The sequence below is a fragment of the Ambystoma mexicanum genome, chromosome 4p (genome assembly GCF_040938575.1).
Source record: "Ambystoma mexicanum isolate Mex_15411 chromosome 4p, UKY_AmexF1_1, whole genome shotgun sequence".
Lineage (NCBI taxonomy): Eukaryota > Metazoa > Chordata > Amphibia > Caudata > Ambystomatidae > Ambystoma > Ambystoma mexicanum.
Genome location: NC_090927.1, coordinates 622,351,330 through 622,370,087, shown reverse-complemented (window position 1 = coordinate 622,370,087; position 18,758 = coordinate 622,351,330).

Sequence of the window (18,758 nt, the reverse complement as noted above, 5' to 3'; positions counted from 1 at the left end):
ATGAGTTTAGATTAATCATTGGAACCAGCATTGTGTAGGCTGCTGGTCAAGTGACCAGGCCCTGCCTCTCAGCTGACCTGCTCTCCTCCAGTTATCATGCTTTCCAAGCCTCTGCTTAAGGACTTTAGGCCATCTTCAGGCAGACTGCATTGAGTAGGCTGCTGGTCAAGTGACCAGGCCATGCCGCTCAGTTGCTCCACCCACCACCTATTTATTCAGTCCTCCTTAGGCGTTCTCATTGCCGGCATCCTCAACAAAGGACATGCAAAGACAAGGACCCGACCTGTTTGTGCCTGTTCGGGCTTGATAGGGCCAAGGGTCTGATCCGCTATGATGCATTTCAACTACAAACTAATCATTACTACTGCTCCTCACCAAAATGACATCACCATTTGTCACCTCCCTCCACAGTCCATAACCACTCTCACTAGGGTTTCAATGGCCAAGTGCCCTGGCAAGACCCTAGCAAACCTCATCAATATTGCCCTTGCCCCATCCAACACCCATGGACCACATTCACATACCCTCTCATATTGATCAATGCGCACTCAGCAGTCACTCACGCTGCAGAGATCGATGACATCATCTCGTTCAACAACCTTGATGTCTTGATGATCACTGAAACATGGCTTACCCCATTCTCCCCACATGTTTTTGACATCCTTCTACCCCAAGGCTACTGCATCCGACATGCTGACCAGCCAAGAAGGTCAAGAGGCAGATTGACAATCATCCACAGGAGCAATTGGCCATGCTCCATCATCCCCACTCCCAGAACAAGCTCATTTGAATAACTCACCTTCCAGTTCCCTCTATTGCATAAGGAATCAATCACCTTCCACCTCATCTACAGACCACCTCACAGGAATGTCTTTCTCTGTGATTTTAATGTCACAGGCTGACAACCGCACTCAAAGCACACTTTTCGAACTGACAGCTTCCATGCACCTTGTGCTCTTCCCCATGCACAACAAAGGCAAAACCTAGTCTTCACTTCATCCTTCTATATCACCTGTGCAGACCCTATCCCACTTGACTGGTCTGACCACGCCGCCTTTGCATTATCAGTCACCCACTCGAATACAGCTGACATAGCTCAGGCTAAATGCCCCCTCACTCAACGCCACTCATTAAAAACCTTTCCCTGTCAATGAGATAGAAGCGCAGCTTGCAGACTTCCCCACCACAGTGATTGCCTCTGGCCTCCTGGAATTATTCAGCACCTCTGCTATGAAACTGGTGGACACTCATGCCCCCCTAAAATCTAGCCTGGCTAAGATCAAAAAATCCACCCCATGGTACACCCCCGAGCTAGCCTCCAATAAATGCTCAATCAGAGCCGTAGAGAAACAGTGGCAAAAAAATCATAACTCGGGAGACCTCACCAACCTCAGATCTCTGCGTGCAAACCGTAGGATCCTGATTACTGAGGCCAAAGCTGCTTACCACTTCATCACCATTGCATGAGCATCTAACAGTAACAAATCCCTTTTTAAAGTCGTTAGACAGCATCATATGCAGAACCCTTTGGGAACACCACACACAATTAAAACTACAAGTGCAAGTAAGATTTCACCTTTGGTACAAGCCTGTACTACACAGTTAAGTGGTAGCGATGGCTGAGCAGCCAGACTTATCTCAAGCGTAAAGTGAGCAGTATCAGAAGTTACACAAAGGACAGCAATTACTGTTGTTCAAACAAACACTGATTCAAGGTTTCTGAGTAAAAAAATATACATTTATTTACACCATCAGTTATACAACAGTTTACTATATAAAGCAGCAGAAAATCACAATCTTAATACACTACAATAACCCCCATCAATTCTGGACAAGTTAAGCTCAAAATTAAGTGTGAGCAAAATGGCACTCCAGCAATTTAAAAGGGAGGAAAATACAAGGTTATCCAAAATCAACAACACCAACAAGTGATAGGCAGGGCAATCTAGAAAAGACTTACTATAACAAGGATTCAAGTCAATAGGGCTGTGCCAATGTTAATGGTTGAGAGTCTTTGCAGAGGATCACACAGTTTTGAGTAGTTTGCGGTTAAGTCTTTGCCAAGAGTTCAAAACCAAGTTGGTCGGAGGAAAAGTTATTCAAAAGAGAAGGGAAGGACAAGCCTTCAGAGAGGCGAATGATTTCAAACACTTTCACCCTGGTCGGACGAAATGAACGACCGGATTTGCACAGTACCTTAAATGAAGAAGAATGCTGTAGCTGAGGCGGTGGTTCCTGGCAGTTCCTGCAAGCTCACGGTTCCTGAAGCGACTGTCGTGGTGACAAGAAGGAGGAAGACTGGAGGGTCCAGCACTGCCCAGGGAAGAAGCCAGCAGCAGAGCAAAGCGTCAAATAAAAGGTGCGTTCCTTAAAAGCCAAACAGGTTTAGTTCCTCCTGGCTATCCGGTTCACTGCAGTAATGCACAGCAAATTCGACCAGGAGAGGGAGCCCGGAGTTTGGTGTTTGGCGAGCTGGTTGGTCCTACCAAGCTCAAGGGGAGAAGATTCCTTGCAGATCTTCGCTGTAGTCAGAGTTTCTGGTGATTTGGACCTGCAGCAGGGCTTCACCGGGATGTCCAGAAGTTGCAGCTGTCGTCTTCCTTCAGCTCCTCATTGGTTCTCTCGTTCCAGTGCTGAATCTGCCTTCCAAGTCCCAGAGACCTGCTTTTAAGCAGTTTTCCCCCATTCACACAGCCTGGCTGTCAATCACACAGCAAGGTGGCTGTCCTGGCAAGGAAGCCACCTAGCCAATCAAAGTAGATTGGGACTTGGGTCTCCAAGGTGACCCTGTTGCGGGGACATCAAACCCCTCCCTCACATCCTGCCCACTCAGACACTCAGCCACCTAAGGAGGGCTCTGTGTAGAAGCCTGCCAAAGGACGGCGAACAAAGGAACCAAACCTGGTTTGGCACGCAGAGTAAAACATGAGAAAGACCTTTACAAAAAGAAATGGTGAATAAACTTGACCGGAACCAAATAAATATACATGGGGTCCAGCGGATTAGAGTTTGAAGCTACCACCATAGCCTCTAACGGTACGAGGCTATTTTCATAGCTCGCGGTATAACAAACATGGTAGATACCACTGCCACCAGCCAAATCTTAGATAAAGTTGTGTTTGGGCACTTTGATTAGAAATATGCGCATACAATGTTTCATTATACATGAACACCACACACAATTAAAACTACAAGTGCAAGTAAGATTTCACCTTTGGTACAAGCCTGTACTACACAGTTAAGTGGTAGCGATGGCTGAGCAGCCAGACTTATCTCAAGCGTAAAGTGAGCAGTATCAGAAGTTACACAAAGGACAGCAATTACTGTGGTTCAAACAAACACTGATTCAAGGTTTCTGAGTAAAAAAATATGCATTTATTTACACCATCAGTTATACAACAGTTTACTATATAAAGCAGCAGAAAATAACAATGTTAATACACTACAATAACCCCCAATCAATTCTGGACAAGTTAAACTCAAAATTAAGTGTGAGCAAAATGGCACTCCAGCAATTTAAAAGGGAGGAAAAGACAAGGTTATCCAAAACCAACAACACCAACAAGTGATAGGCAGGGCAATCTAGAAAAGGCTTACTATAACTAGGATTCAAGTTAATAGGGCTGAGCCAATGTTAATGGTTGAAAGTCTTTGCAGAGGATCACACAGTTCAGAGTAGTTTGCGGTTAAGTCTTTGCCAAGAGTTCAAAACCAAGTTGGTCGGAGGAAAAGTTATTTAGAGGAGAAGGGAAGGACAAGCCTTCAGAGAGGCTAATGATTTCAAACACTTTCACCATGGTCGGACGAAACGAACGACTGGATTTGCACAGTACCTTAAATGAAGAAGAATGCTGTAGCTGAGGAGGTGGTTCCTGGCAGTTCCTGCAAGCTCAAGGTTCCTGAAGCGACTGTCGTGGTGACAAGAAGGAGGAAGACTGAAGGGTCCAGCACTGCCCAGGGAAGAAGCCAGCAGCAGAGCAAAGCGTCGAATAAAAGGTGCGCTCCTTAAAAGCCAAACAGGTTCCGTTCCTCCTGACTATCCGGTTCACTGCAGCAATGCATAGCAAATTCGACCAGGAGAGGGAGGCCGGAGTTTGGTGTTTGGCGAGCTGGTTGGTCCCGGCAAGCTCAAGGGAAGAAGATTCCTTGCAGATCTTCCATGTAGTCAGAGTTTCGGGTGATTTGGATCTGCAGCAGGGCTTCACCGGGATGTCCAGTAGTTGCAGCTGTCCTTCAGCTCCTCATTGGTTCTCTCGTTCCAGTGCTGAATCTGCCTTCCAAGTCCCAGAGACCTGCTTTTAAGCAGTTTTCCCCCATTCACACAGCCTGGCTGTCAATCACACAGCAGGGTGGCTGTCCTGGAAAGGAAGCCACCTAGTCAATCAAAGTAGATTGTGACTTGGGTCTCCAAGGAGACACTGTGCAGGGGACATCAAACCCCTCCCTCACATCCTGCCCACTAAGACACTCAGGCACCTAAGGAGGGCTCTGTATAGAAGCCCGCCAAAGGACGGCGAACAAAGGAACCAAACCTGGTTTGGCACGCAGAGTAAAACATGAGAAAGACCTTTACAAAAAGAAATGGTGAATAAACTCGACCGGAACCAAATAAATATACATGGGGTCCAGCGGATTAGAGTTTGAAGGTACCACCATAGCCTCTAACGGTACCGAGGCTATTTTCATAGCTTGCGGTAGAACAAAAATGGTAGATACCACTGCAACAAGCCAAATCTTAGATAAAGGGGAACAAAATAATGTTCCATGAGAATCAGACAAAAAGGGATAACTATTAACCCTTCCAGTACTCTATTGGAAGATAGGCTATACTGGGTCTGTTAATTTAAAAAGGCTAGTAAAGTCAATGGCAACTTTAAATGTTCTGGGAGACAGTAGTCAGTCCCAGAAAATGGAGTTTAAAGTGGGAAGTCTAAAAAGACAACCCTGTGCCACTGCACTAAAAGTGGTGTGTGACACACAGTAAAACGATGATGCCTATGGAGTGAGTGAGACTCCATAGTCCATGAGCAAAAATGTGCAACACACAGCAAAAACACATGTAAGAGTTGGAAAATAGGCTCACACTCTTACCAGGTGAAAAATTTAAATCCTAGAAATACAGCAAAGCTGCTGAGGGACTCACAGCTATGGAAAATTAGCCATTCTGGAGAATTCTCCCTAACAAAAGTAGTAAAGTATTGTACCAAACTCTCACCCAACCACGAGGTACGAGCAACTCAGGAAAAATGCGATAGAATCAGCAAATTATTTGTTGAAAAAATAGACAAATTCCGAGAGACCATTGAATTAACGTCTCATAGCATTAGCATCCCCTGCAAGCCGGAACACACACTGCCCCTCTGGACTGTATTCTCGCCTCTCTTTCCCCTGGATCTCCTAAAAATAATTGCCTCCATCAAACCTACTGATTACTCTGACGATATAATTATGGCCTCCATCATTAAACAATTGACGGGCCCGGCGCTCCATGCACTCCTCAGCATCATCAATGCCTCTCTCAAAGAAGGTTCATTCCCGGAAACCCTCAAGACTTGTCTCATAGGTCCTCTTTTGAAAAAAACAACCTCAGATCCAGACAACCCGGCCAACTACAGGCCCATTATGAACTTCCTGTTTATTGGCAAAATCTTGGAAAAAGTAGTTGCTACACAACTACTCGTCACAATCAAACCCATCCAAGACTAAGGGCCTCATTACACGGATGGCGGTAGGTATTTAACGTTACCGGTAATGGAATACCGGTAAAGTTAAATGCCCATGCGGATTACCACCCGGCTCACCGCCATTAGTGGCACCGCTAGTTACGGTGCCACTAATAGCGGTCAGTCCGTGTGCGCGCGACCCGCCAACCTGTAAATAACGACATGCCGCTAATAGCACACCATCACAAGGCTAGTGCACACGGCAATAGCGCCATGGTAAATACCCCAAAACCCCTTACCGGCATGGCGGCAATACCGCCATCGCGAACCACCCGTTAAAAGAACTAAGCAGTGTCAACACCTGCCACAGGTGGCCAAAATCAGCACAGGTGGGGGCAATGGAGACTGTGGCTGCTCAAAAGAAGCACACCACACCCCTTCCCACACCCCTTCCCACACCAAGATGGTTGCAATACTGGCAGCATTACATGGCCTGGAGGACCTGATTGCAGTGCTGCTGCTACAACAACAGGCTGCACAGAGGAGAGGCAGGAGGAGGAGGAGGGCCAGACAGGCACAGCAAGCACCACCACGCCACCTAATCATACCACAGAGGCACCTACTAATTCCCCGGATCAGAGCCAGTCCATTTTATCTAACACCTGAGCAGATACACACCCTGTACCTTCTGGACCGGGACACCATCACCAGCATTGTGGACATGATACACAACAACATTGTGAGCCTCATAGATATCCGAACTGCCATCCCCCCTCTACTCAAGGTGGTGACAGTGCTCCACTTCCTGGACACAGGAACCTACCAGCATACAGTGGGGCAGATGCATGGCATCTCCCAACCCGTATTCTCACGCATATTGAACCAGGTACTCGATGCCCTCCTGAAGCATGCACCCAAACACATATCCATGCCATGGACTGCCCAGGAGATTGCAAACACCAAAGTTGGCTTCTATTTACTGGCAGACATCCCAAGTTGCATTGGGGCCATCGACTGTACACATGTGGAATTGGTCATCCCACATCACAATGAAGTAGTCTACCAAAACAGGAAGCAATTCCCCTCCATCAATGTTCAAATGGTATGTGACTCAAACAAGATTATCACACATTGCTGTGCCCGATTTCCAGGATCTACCCATGATTCCATGGTCCTGCGGAACTCAACTATCACCCACTACATGGAGCGACAAATGGGACAACTTTCGTGGCTACTTGGTGAGTTCCAGGCCAAGCACATGGCAGTGTGATGGGGGGGTAGATAGATACTCCAACTGGGTGTGCATTGGGGGGGTAGATAGATACTCCAACTGGGTGTGCATTGGGGGCGGGGGTAGATAGATACTCCAACTGGGTGTGCATTGGGGGTAGATAGATACTCCAACTGGGTGTGCATTGGGGGGGGTAGATAGATACTCCAACTGGGTGTAGCCTGTAGTCCGTCGCCCAAATGCACATACAGATGTACGCTAATGGGCATCTGTGAGGGCAGCAACGTACTTGGGATGAACGCACATGCAAGTATATGCCACACGACACAGCTGACAATCCAAATCTAGTAACATCAAACATCAATCCTCATCCACATTGCACGACACTCCACGCCACGAAATACACAAATATCATCCATGCCGTCAACATAGTCATGCAGCACTCCTACAGCACAACATCAACAATGCATTGTGCCCTTGGTTGCATGCAAAGGGATACCCCCTAGCTATGGCAATGCACCACAAACCCATGCACCACTGAAGTGTTGCCTCTCAGCATGGCAACAGCAATGTCGGAAGGACAGTACACCACCAGTGTGGTACCAAATGTGCCTGCCCACAGGGACACCAATGACCTGGCCTCACCCAGGACGTGGCAGTCACTGTTGGAGGCATCAATGGGGCATGTCTACTTGCATTCTTGCGCTCACCTTTGCACAAAGCAGTCACACAGACAATATTCATTGATGCAGTTGAATGTGTACATGAATCACAATGATAGGCCAAAGTATGTGACATGAACAGGCCACACGTGTCAAAAAGTAACAGGACCCCATTCCTCCCCCCATGTAGGTGATGTCGGCTATCCCCTGAAGAGGTGGCTCCTCACACCTGTACGGAACCCACAGAACAGGCATGAAGAAGAATACAATCGTGCACATACCCGTACCCGCCTCGTCATCGAGCAGACTTTTGGACTTCTGAAGTCACGGTTTAGGTGCTTTAGCAGGTCTGGTGGCGCCCTCCTGTATGGCCATGAGAAGGTGGCAAAGATCACCACGGCATGTGTCATGCTGCACAATATGTGTATGAGACGGAATGTGCCACTGCCCCCTGACGTTGAAATGGAGGCACCTGATGAGGATGATGACGGGGATGAGGATGGAGGCGAAGGGGATGCAGGTCATGCAAGAGGGGATGGCCAGGAGGGACGTGCTGTGAGACAGCATTTCATCAACCAAATATTCTGAGTAACATGTAGTCATACTGTCACCTGTATATGGCTGATGATGCACTGGTGTCTGTTTGTTAGCTCACAATGCACCTTGGCGTCAATAAATTGATCATACACAATGAAGGAGTCAAGGCCTGTGTTTTGCTCAAACAACAGTGTATTAATGAACAGAAACAGAAAAATGTGCAAGTCCCCAACCATCCCGCCAGCCTTCCCCCCACCCCCCACAACTGTCCCATCACACCCTTCCCCCAACCCCCCACAACTGTCCCATCACACCCTTCCCTCCACTCCCCACAACTGTCCCATCACACCCTTCCCCCCACCCCCCACAACTGTCCCATCACACCCTTCCCCCCACCCCCCACAACTGTCCCTCATGAGTCTCCAACAATGTATGTGTCCAGGCATGCACAGAGGTCAATGGACATTCACGCCCTATTGTTCATTGCCAGGGCCAGCATTTGGGGGCTGGCTGGAGGTGTGCCTGGTGGTGCGTGAAGAGCGTCTGAGTGGGCTTGTCTGCTGCGAACTGGTGGTCGAAGAGGTGGCAGACTGTCCTGGTGGAAATTGGCACTCCATTGCATCTGCGATGTGTGTTAGCACCTCCCGGACGCGTATCAGCTCCCCACACAGCCTGTCTGTGCACGACTCCATTCCCTCCCTGGAGTGCCTGGATGTCTCCCCGAGGTCAGCCCTGAGACGGGCAACTTCCTCCACATGTTGACCTACGAGGTCTGTGAGAGCTTGCTGGCGCTGGATGACGCTGGCCAGGTCAAGGGCAGTGGCGGCCTGTGGTGGTGTGTCGGCTGTGCATCCTGATGCTGGCTCGTGTGCAGATGCCGCCTCTGGGGGGCTACTGAAGGCCTCCATGGACTCGTCAACAGTGACGTGCGAGCCAGGTGTGTGTAGGGGTGATTGCTCAGGGGTTACAGCAGGGCTTGGGGTGTGCATAGGCAGATCGAGATCTGTGGGCTCATCCACGTCGGACAATGGGGCAATGGCTGCCGCCTCCCCTGCCGAACTGGCAGCAGCTGAGGGTGGACCCTCGGTGGCGGTGATTTGGGGGGGGGGAGTGGACCTCCAGAGGTGGGGCAGTAGGGTTTTGCGTGGCACTGGCAGTGGCGCGCAGGAGTTGTTTTGGACGCTGCAATAGGGGCCTTGGCCTTTTTCCCCTTGATGTTGTTGGTGCGTTCTCGCTGGGCTGTGGCCTTTTCTTCTTTTGCACAGGGGGTGCCTGGGATGCTCCCTCGCTGTCTGTATGCGACCCTGTCAGGGACAAGAAGGGGGATGTCATTGGTTATGGTTGCATGCACTCAATGCAGGCTACATCATGAATTCATTTGGGGCCGTTTGAACTTCATTGTGGAGGAAGCAGGTGAGGTGTCATTTCAGTACCTCATCCATGCAGTGTTGTGTGTGGCACTTGGCTCTGTTGATGTGTGCATGTGTGTGTGTTGGGGTCTGGCGCTGACATGCGCATGGTGGGATGCATGTGTGGATGCCGGACCATCCATGCAGTGATCCAGGGCTGCCATTTGTGGGGACCTGTACATTCACATTGCATGCTTGCATCAGTGCACTTACCTCCATCAGAAGTGTCTGGCACGCTGTGCTCCATCCTCCCGACTCCCTCAATACATTCTACCCCGATGAGGTATGCGCATGTCTCCTCCCACTCCTTCAACTTGATCAGTGACCCTGATCCTCCAGCGGTGGCAGTCTTGTGGTTCTCGGCCAGGATCATCCTGACCCTGAGTCTCAGGTCGTCCCATCGTTTTCTGCACTCGCGTACAGTGCGCGTGCTGGTGCCTACAGCACTCACTTTTGTTGCCACTTCGGCCCAGATTGCTTTCTTCTTTAGGAGGGTCTCCCGCCGCATGTCATTTGCGAAGACCACTTCTGCATTGTCCGCTAAGGTCTGAGTCAGCATCACTAACTCCTCATTGGAGAACTTCTCCTTTCGCTGGCGGTCTGTGTTTTTTTTTAGTGCCTTGGGCATGGTAACAGTGTAGCAATGGATATCAGGCAGCAAGGTAACACAAACAGGTCCAAGGGGCAGAGTATGGCAATGGATTGTGTTTTTAAAGATGGCCGCCGTGCTCTTTCCCGTTCCTGTGCGATGATGCTATTTCCGGTTCCGGTATTTAACGGTCACCGCTATTAGCGGTGGCCGCTATTTGCACGATGCGTCAAGGCGGAGTTGCTATCTGCATTGTCTTGGAAGGCGGTAAGTGACTTTTGGGGGAGATTAGCGGCAAGGCTGGAGGGGCATTACCGGCATGGCGCAAAGCTCGTGTCCGCGTACTCGTAATGGTACGCTATTAGCGCCCTCCTTCGAGGGCGGACACGTTAAGGGCGCCATGCCGGTAATTTGCAGATTTTACCGCACAATGTGTAATGAGGCCCTAAATTCGTCCTGTAGGAGGTCTTGTCTTTTGGGGCAAATTCTGAATTTGGTGGTATTTTCTTACCATGATATTTTTGGCAATAAACTGGCCTTACCATTAGTGGTATTTTGGTGATAATATAGCATTAGCTTGTATTGGAGGTCATTTTTAGTGGTATTTTACTTTTGTGATATTTTGTGGTATTTTCAGAATTACCTTATTTTTGTGGTATAGTGGTGGGCATATTTTTTATACTACCACCCCATCATAAAACAAACCTTTCCTCCCTATTGAAATACCTCTTGGTCACCTGTAGAGAACTCCCTAGACCTATGACACTTTCAGGGAACACAGTGAGTTTATTCAGAATGCCACCTATTGTATGTGGCGTGTGTTACTGACTTATTTACATCCAGTAACCTATGTGTCTTATATGACTCTGCTTTCTTTTCTGAATGCAAAGAAGGACTCATTCACACCCATACACATCTTCCTACCTGGCAGATAGTTTTGTTTACTACTTTTAGCACTGGTGATAAAATGGTAAACGATTTAGTGCCTCAGCATGAACAACAAACCTTTATGATTTTCCTTTCCCTTTAAAATGACAGACAGACTCATGAAATAAAGCACAAAAGACAAACCCAAAATGCTTTCAGTACACGATATATTACACAATCATCATAACAAAGTTACATTATGTGTTGTTACAATCATTTGTTCTTACCATGTTTGTCATATCCTCGAGCCTACAAAAGATAACAGAGAAAAGAGAAAAACAAACGACAACAGAAAGAAATACTTTGCATGGCAACGATGCATGGAGAAATCTGACACATTTTATATAAAAATAAATCATTTTTTGTTATAACTTCAGCACCCTAAGCTAATCTACATGTCAGCCATTCTCACGTACTCCTCACTTAACTTCACTCACCCAGAACTTATCTTCGCGACCTCAGAGCTCACAGGCAGAATTTGGAACTCCTTCGGCTTCAATGCTAGCAAGACGTCTTTTTTTATGGGCTGCCAGTTGTGTTCAAGGCTGCATTCCCCAAGTCCCCATTCAAAGACATCAGCAGCTCCACAAAACAGCTCTGAACTCTTCATCTCACTTTGCCCATCTCCCTGTCTATCAACTGACATCAGCTGGCTGTGCCACCTATCTTTCCCTACCAATCATAGTGCAAGAATGTTTTGTAAAAAAAACTCTCTCTGTGCTCCAGAACAATGAAAGCTTCATCCCAGCAAAGCAATTGTTTCAATTTCCTTTCCTGCTAGTGCATATTTTTGCTTTTCATGAAAATAAATGCATCTCACTGTGCTCACGAGCTGCATTACAATGTTAGAGGGATTGGGGTTCATACAAAATGACAGCACACTGTGCTAAATGCTTCCAAAACTAAACCCATTTTGCTGGGTTAGCTAAATGCTTTTTTTTTTAAAAAAAAGAATGCTTGCTGAAAAACTGTGCCTGGCACCTATTTCGAAATGTTGCATTTCCATACTGTATACTGTATACTGCCAATAAACTACATGCTTTAAAAAAAAATGCTTACTGAAAAACTGTGCCTGGCTGCCTTTCCATACTGCATACTGGCAGTACAATCCCCATATATATCCTTACAGTCCTCATTGGTCCACCCGCTATAAAACATTTTGTCCAACAATGGATCAATGATGTGGCATAAAAGGATTTGATCCAGAACTCTCAGACTCCTTAAGCTCCCCCATTGACAGCAATTTGTCCTTCCAGAAACACACAGCCAAGAAAGCCCATATAGCCTGGCTCAGACTCTCAACTCTTTGAAAAATCAAACCCTTCATCCCACCGGAGGACTTCCAGACTGTAGTGCAGGCCCTTGTGATTTCACACATCGATGGGGGAAATTCTCTCTTAACAGGGCTCCCAGTAGCTTACTTGGCTCCCCTAAAAGCAGCCCACCATGCTGCAGCTCATCTTATTATAGGAGCATGGAAGTTTGATCAAATTAACCCCATACTATTCAAACTACATTGGCTTCCACTCCAAGCCAGGATACTTTTCAAGACTACCTATATCATCTGAAAGTCAGTCACGAGAAGCACACCAGCGTACCTGGTGACTAAACTCCACATATCTGGTGGCACATGCTCCTCTCGCAGCAAATCGATCAGCTGGCTTTAATCGCAACTCTTCCGCAAACAGAGGACCTGTAAACAATCCTTCTCTGGATGTGCACCCTCTAAAACCTGATCCTGGTGTAAGCTCTGATTACCCCCACAAATCTCCCATTATGCAAATCTCTCAAAAAATGCCTCTTTCAACAACACCTGACCAAAGACTAATTCGAAAGGACGCACATTCCGGTGCACAGATCTCACAATCCTGCACTACTTTTAAAAGATGTCAACCCAAATGGCAGCCACCCACACTCTGTACAGTGCTCTGGTGCTCTTGAGCTAGGTCTGTGCTTTAAACAATAAAAATTAAAATTAAAAATACAAACAAATATATATTTTGAAAGGGCCAGTAACACCATGGGCCTCATTACAAGTATGGCAGGCCCGAAGCAAGGGTGCCGCTAAGCTTACCGGCACCCTTGTTTCCAGAACACCACACTATGAGTCTGCTTGCCTGGGCCACTGCGCCTGACAGGTCTGACCCTGCCAAGCGCAGCAGCCCCGGCAGGCAGAGTTGCCATGGAAGCACCGGCACCATCAACAATGGTGCTGGTGCTTCCATGTCCACATTCCCATGGAGTCCTAAGGGACTTCCTGGGCCTCCGGGACTTGTAATGATCTGATGGTGCCGGAAATGGTGTTAAGAGGTCAGCGGCAACCCACCGGTCACACCAGCGGGTTACCGTCAACCTCGTAATGAGGCCCTATGTCATTCATTGCAGCCTAGTCAGTGGGTGTTATAAAAAGACACACAAGAAAGAACTGCTCACAAACTAAATGGTCTGGACTCCCATGTGATTTTGCTGACTACTGATAAGGAGATATGCTGCAGAAATGTCCCCGCCTGGAACAATATCAACCAGTAGGTGCTGTGGCTGTTGAACAAGAATGCGCCAATCAACTAGATTCATTTGGAATTGATCATTCTTTAATCATTCAATGTCTCAACATTATTCTTTTGTGTACTCCTATTACAGGAATTATTTACACCTTTGAAAATAGTCTGAAGCTCTACACGTGTTTCCCCACCTAAATTAGATGGATCATCAGGAGGATTTGTAGAAAATATTCCAATTGATGCTGTAGAATTAAACTTAAATATCAATAAATAAAAAGAATTCAACAAAAAGTAAAAAGAATTCTGTTATGCAAGGCTTCAAAGAGTATAATTCAATCTTTGATTCAAACGTTTTTATGTCATTTTGGATAATAATCCAGTATCATGAACTCTCCTTGTGATTGAAACATTAATTATTATTGCAATAGAGCCGAAATGGTTTCATGAACATTGTTTTGAAAATTATGTTTTCTGACTGTAGCACCTAGTTCATAATCAAAGTTGTATTCCTACCTTTCAATTCAGTCTGTAATTACGTCGTCAAGGTTTTATTCATTTTTTCTGCTTTCAAATAGTTTTACCTTTCAAATAGGACTAGTAACATGCATGAAGTCCTGTAAAAATATATTAAGGAAAGTCTTAAGTGTTCAGTATATATGCTCACGGTCGAGGTTTCATGTTTAAAATGTGTCTCTCTTACTAATAAATATGAGTAATATCTGGTCCAGGATGCCATTCTTGTAACGTGTTGTTTACTGCGTTACAAACTGGTGACTGTGTTTTCAAATCGTTAATGACGTGTCTTTGCTGATGCGTAGGACGTCTTGACGTGATGAGGTCATTGGTCCCGAGTAGGGAACACTTCTATAATTCTGTGCGCCTACACTCAGTGCTGTTGATTATATATATAGAGGTTTTTCGGTGGCCATATTGGAACAACAAATGTATTGTGTATAATATACATCGGTTACCTAATAGTCGATATTGTATCCTGAATGATTGTATTTTGCCTGCAAAATGGGCATAAGTGTGTATTCCATAAATAAACAATGGGCCTCATTACAAGGCTGGAGGTAGTCATGGCGGTATTAGCGCCATGACTACCTCCTATACCGGTACCATGTCTGGTCCGTTCAATGGGGACTTACGGTCTATTCCGACCTTTGCGGGACCGGTAAATCCCCATTGAAAAAGCCATTCCCCATTCCCATTTCAGCCCCGATAGGGCTCAATGGGAAGGTGCTAATAACGGTACTGCAAATTGCGGTACCATTATTAGCTCTGAAGTCCCTTAACGGTTCCCTAAAACCAGGCGTTAAGGAAGGGACCCGCTAAGAGACCTCGTAGTAGGGCGGTAAGGGATTACCGGCACCGGTGCCCTTACCGGTGCCGTTAATCCCTTACCGCCCACCTCGTAATGAGGCCCAATGAATATTCTTAATAAAGAAGAGAAAACAATACATTTTCTGATGAATATCAGATATAGTGATGTACAAATGCTAAACTTTGTATCCTAAAATATGATAAATTACACTTTATTGTGGCAATAAGACCCGAGGCGGCGGGCCAATACCGCCCTAGGTAATGCCCGGGGCCATAGTTATAGGCCCGAGCGTAGAAAGGGCCTTAACGAACCCCCCGGGCATTACCTGCGGCAGTATTGGCCTGCTGCCAAGGGTATTATTTCCATTAGCACCACGGCCCATTGGATCGGGGTGCTAATGGCATTTTTTTTTCTGTTTCGCCGCGTTTCGAAACAGAAAAAAACAAAAAAAAATAAAAAAAATGCCCCCCGGGAAAGGGAAAACGGAGTCCGTTTTCCCTTTCCATGGCGGCCATCGGGAGCGGACGCACTAGGAACACAAGTGTTCGCAGCGTGTCCGCTCCCGAAAAAAAAAAGAAAAAAAAAGAAGCAGAAGGTAAGTGGGGTTGGGAGGGTGGAAGGGAGGGAGGGGAAGAAAGAAAAAACATACCTGCATCCCCGCTGGGGGACGATGGAAGCCTCCAGCCGTGTGGAGGCGTGGAGTGGGGATGGCCCGCTCTGAGTCTCCACACTGCTGGAGCCTGCTATCGTTGCCCAGCGGGGACGCAGGAGCAAAAAGGTAAGTGGGGTAGGGAGGAGTGAGGGAGGGAAGGAAAAAGAAAAAGCTTACCCGAGTCCCCGGCGAGGGGCGAAGGCAGCTTCTCAGTCGTGGGGAGGCTCTGACCGGGGATGGCCCTGCTTCGAGCCTCCTCATTGGCTGAGGGGCTGCCACACCCCCGCCGAGGACAAGGCGGCTGGAATCCCGGCCGAGAATCGAAGGATTCTCAGCCGGGTAATGACCCGGCGAGAGCCAATCAGAATGCGTGTTGTATTCTGATTGTCTCTCGCCAGGTACTAATGTCATATAGTATATATTTCTTGTTGCAATTCATGAAACTTTTTATTTTCTGTGTTATGCCATTCAGTAATAAAATTGTTTTTTGATTCGTAATGATTTGGGGACATCATTTACATTTCTCACATTTATAGTTTCCTTGTGGTCCATGCAGTTGCCGTTATGAAAATAATACTCACTATGTTGATATTGAACCATGATCCATCAAGGTAGGACTGAGTGATTGTTGGTTTCTCCTCTATGTGTCTAGCAATCAGTGTATCCATTTATAAAAAGTGCCAGTGTTTCTGCAGTATTTTTTATCAATAAGGAGTGCTCTGCACTGAACGTTGTAATCATTCTTAATTTGTGTTCTTTTTGCAGAGAGTTTGTAGAAATAGATTTGTTGAGGAGTTGCACTCTGTCATTGGCTCTTGCGTTTTCTTTTGCTTTGTTGAGTAACCCATCCGAATATCCCTGTTTTTGAAATAACTTCAACTCAATTGTAAAAGTGCAGAGAATTCCTCTTCTGTGCTGCAATTCCTTTTTTGCATAGAAATTCCCCATAAGAAATATTTTTCATTATATGCTCAGGGTGATTGCTCTATGCATGTAGAGTACTGTTTCCTGCTGTTGGTTTATGATACATCGTTGTCATAATTGCTTTGCCTTATATATAAATCAACAATGTTGTCTTTGGCTAATTAATTGTGGTGTGAATTTTGATTCTGATTTTAGAGCACTTTCTTTTGAAATCTCGGTATCTATGTCTTGTCAGCCAGAGTAAACCAGAGATGCCACTGATCCTTGCAGCAGCCAGCAACCTTGATGTTACTTCCAGCAGTGCACTTATTTTTATTTTCTTACTGCATCAGGACTCAGATAAGGGCTCTCTTTGAAAGACTTTAATTTCTTAGAGACCAGCAGGATAGCATGTATTAACGAGTGTTCAGGAAATACACATGGTGAGGTAAAACGTGCTCTGTGCTGGAAGAAAAAATCCAGGGTGGCTTGGACAGGGGCAAATATGGGACTGCTTCTTAGTAGTGTTTGATAACCTGCTATTTGGGGTTTATTACTGGTGCGAAAGAGAGCACCTACAGACAGATACGCTTTACCGGAGTTAGAACCAACACATGGGAGTGAGATGCACTTACAAAGGCAGTTCCTAATTCATAGAGTCCAAATAAGAGAACTGTTCAGAAACATAATTAGAGCTGCAGAAGTGCCAAGGAAAGTGCAAGACATGGGAGTTGCTAAACTAAGAGATCAAATCTAACTGAATACTGTTCATCATCTGTATATTTTCGGGACACAGGGCGTCTACACATCAGAGTTATGCAGTGGATGACAGATATCAAGATGATTATCTGCAAGTATCCAGTGTTGGCAAAGTGAACGATTCAAAAGTGAACCATTTTATGGGATGTCTTTACTCAACATGTTGGAACGAGTGTGGCACCAGGCGTTCATGTGCCTTTCAGTGAATAGGTGGTGCTTTAAGGACAATGCTATAACTATCTCTTTCAAACCATAGTACATGGACAATAAAGTGATGTTACGGGGCAATGCTGTATACTGTCTGTACAGACTGCCATTCGGAAAGACCAATATCTACACTCTAATCCAGAGACAGTCTAATCGCATCACTAGTCGGAATTCTTAAACGAAGAGATCATAGTACAACCGTGGACGCCATGGTATAAACATGTGCATTATGGGATAGAACCACAGATTCAGAATATCGCTCTCAGTTCAGTGCATCTTGTACTTTCAAGTGAAGTCTCACAGTGATTCAGGAGTGCCAGAGTTATTCTGGCTGTGGATACATGCATGGAAGGATGAATGCTGTCAGTGTGACATTGAAGTAGCAGGATGATCGGAAAGTGCCCTTGGAACTTTATAAGAATGAGTGCCCTAACGTATCACCTGACTCAATAATATGGGTGAGTTGTAAAGGGGACTGGATGGTCCATAGAGAGTCTGGGAGGTGCATATTCCAAGAGATGAAACCACTACCTACTTCCGACGTGAAAACCTCATGCCAAATGATACTCAAATGTTTCTATTGGTTGATAGTTTTATGCACCCCATAGATATACTTGAATTTGATGTGATGTGCTGGTGCTACCGGCGGGTTTGCGGCTGGACTTGTAATATTTTACCTGATATTACAAGTCCAGTGGCCGGGAAGTCTGCCGCTGGTAAAATGTTAGTCCCCATTCCCATAGAGTCCAAAAGGAGTGGGGACTGAGAAGCACCGGCACCATTGCTAATGGTGCCAGCGCTTCCATGAACAGTCTGTCTACCATGGCCGCTATGCCCGGCAGGGATTAGACCTGTCGGGCAGAGCAGCCACGGCAAGCAAACTCGGAGATTACGGTTCCGGAAACAAGGGTGCCGGTGAGTTTATTGGCACCCTTGTTTCTAGACCGGAAAACTTGTAATGATGCCCCATGTCTGGACTACCATAGTCCCCTATTGATTAGAACATGTAGTAAAATGATTGCCAGAAGTGCAAAAAGTGCGTGATGTCAAGAAAAATATGTATGTCTTACAAACAGTAATATAGAGAAAGCTACTTTTGAACTAGCTAACTGAACAATCACTCTATGCACTAAATTTGATGTGATGTGCCATACAGACAAAATGGTTTAAAGGAGACCATCCTTACTATTTCTGCCTATTGTTATAGTAGTTATTGATTTCTCTTTCTCATTTTGTTTCTGGTGCTGCCTTTGGAAATGCCACAGAGACTCACTTCACATCTGCAGTCAGTGAGGGGATGAGGCCAGGGAGGTGAGGCCGCTCCCCCTGGGGTAGTACTCAGTGGGAGAATCCCATGGGAGGGAAACACTCTGTGGGAGAGGTGAAGACTATTG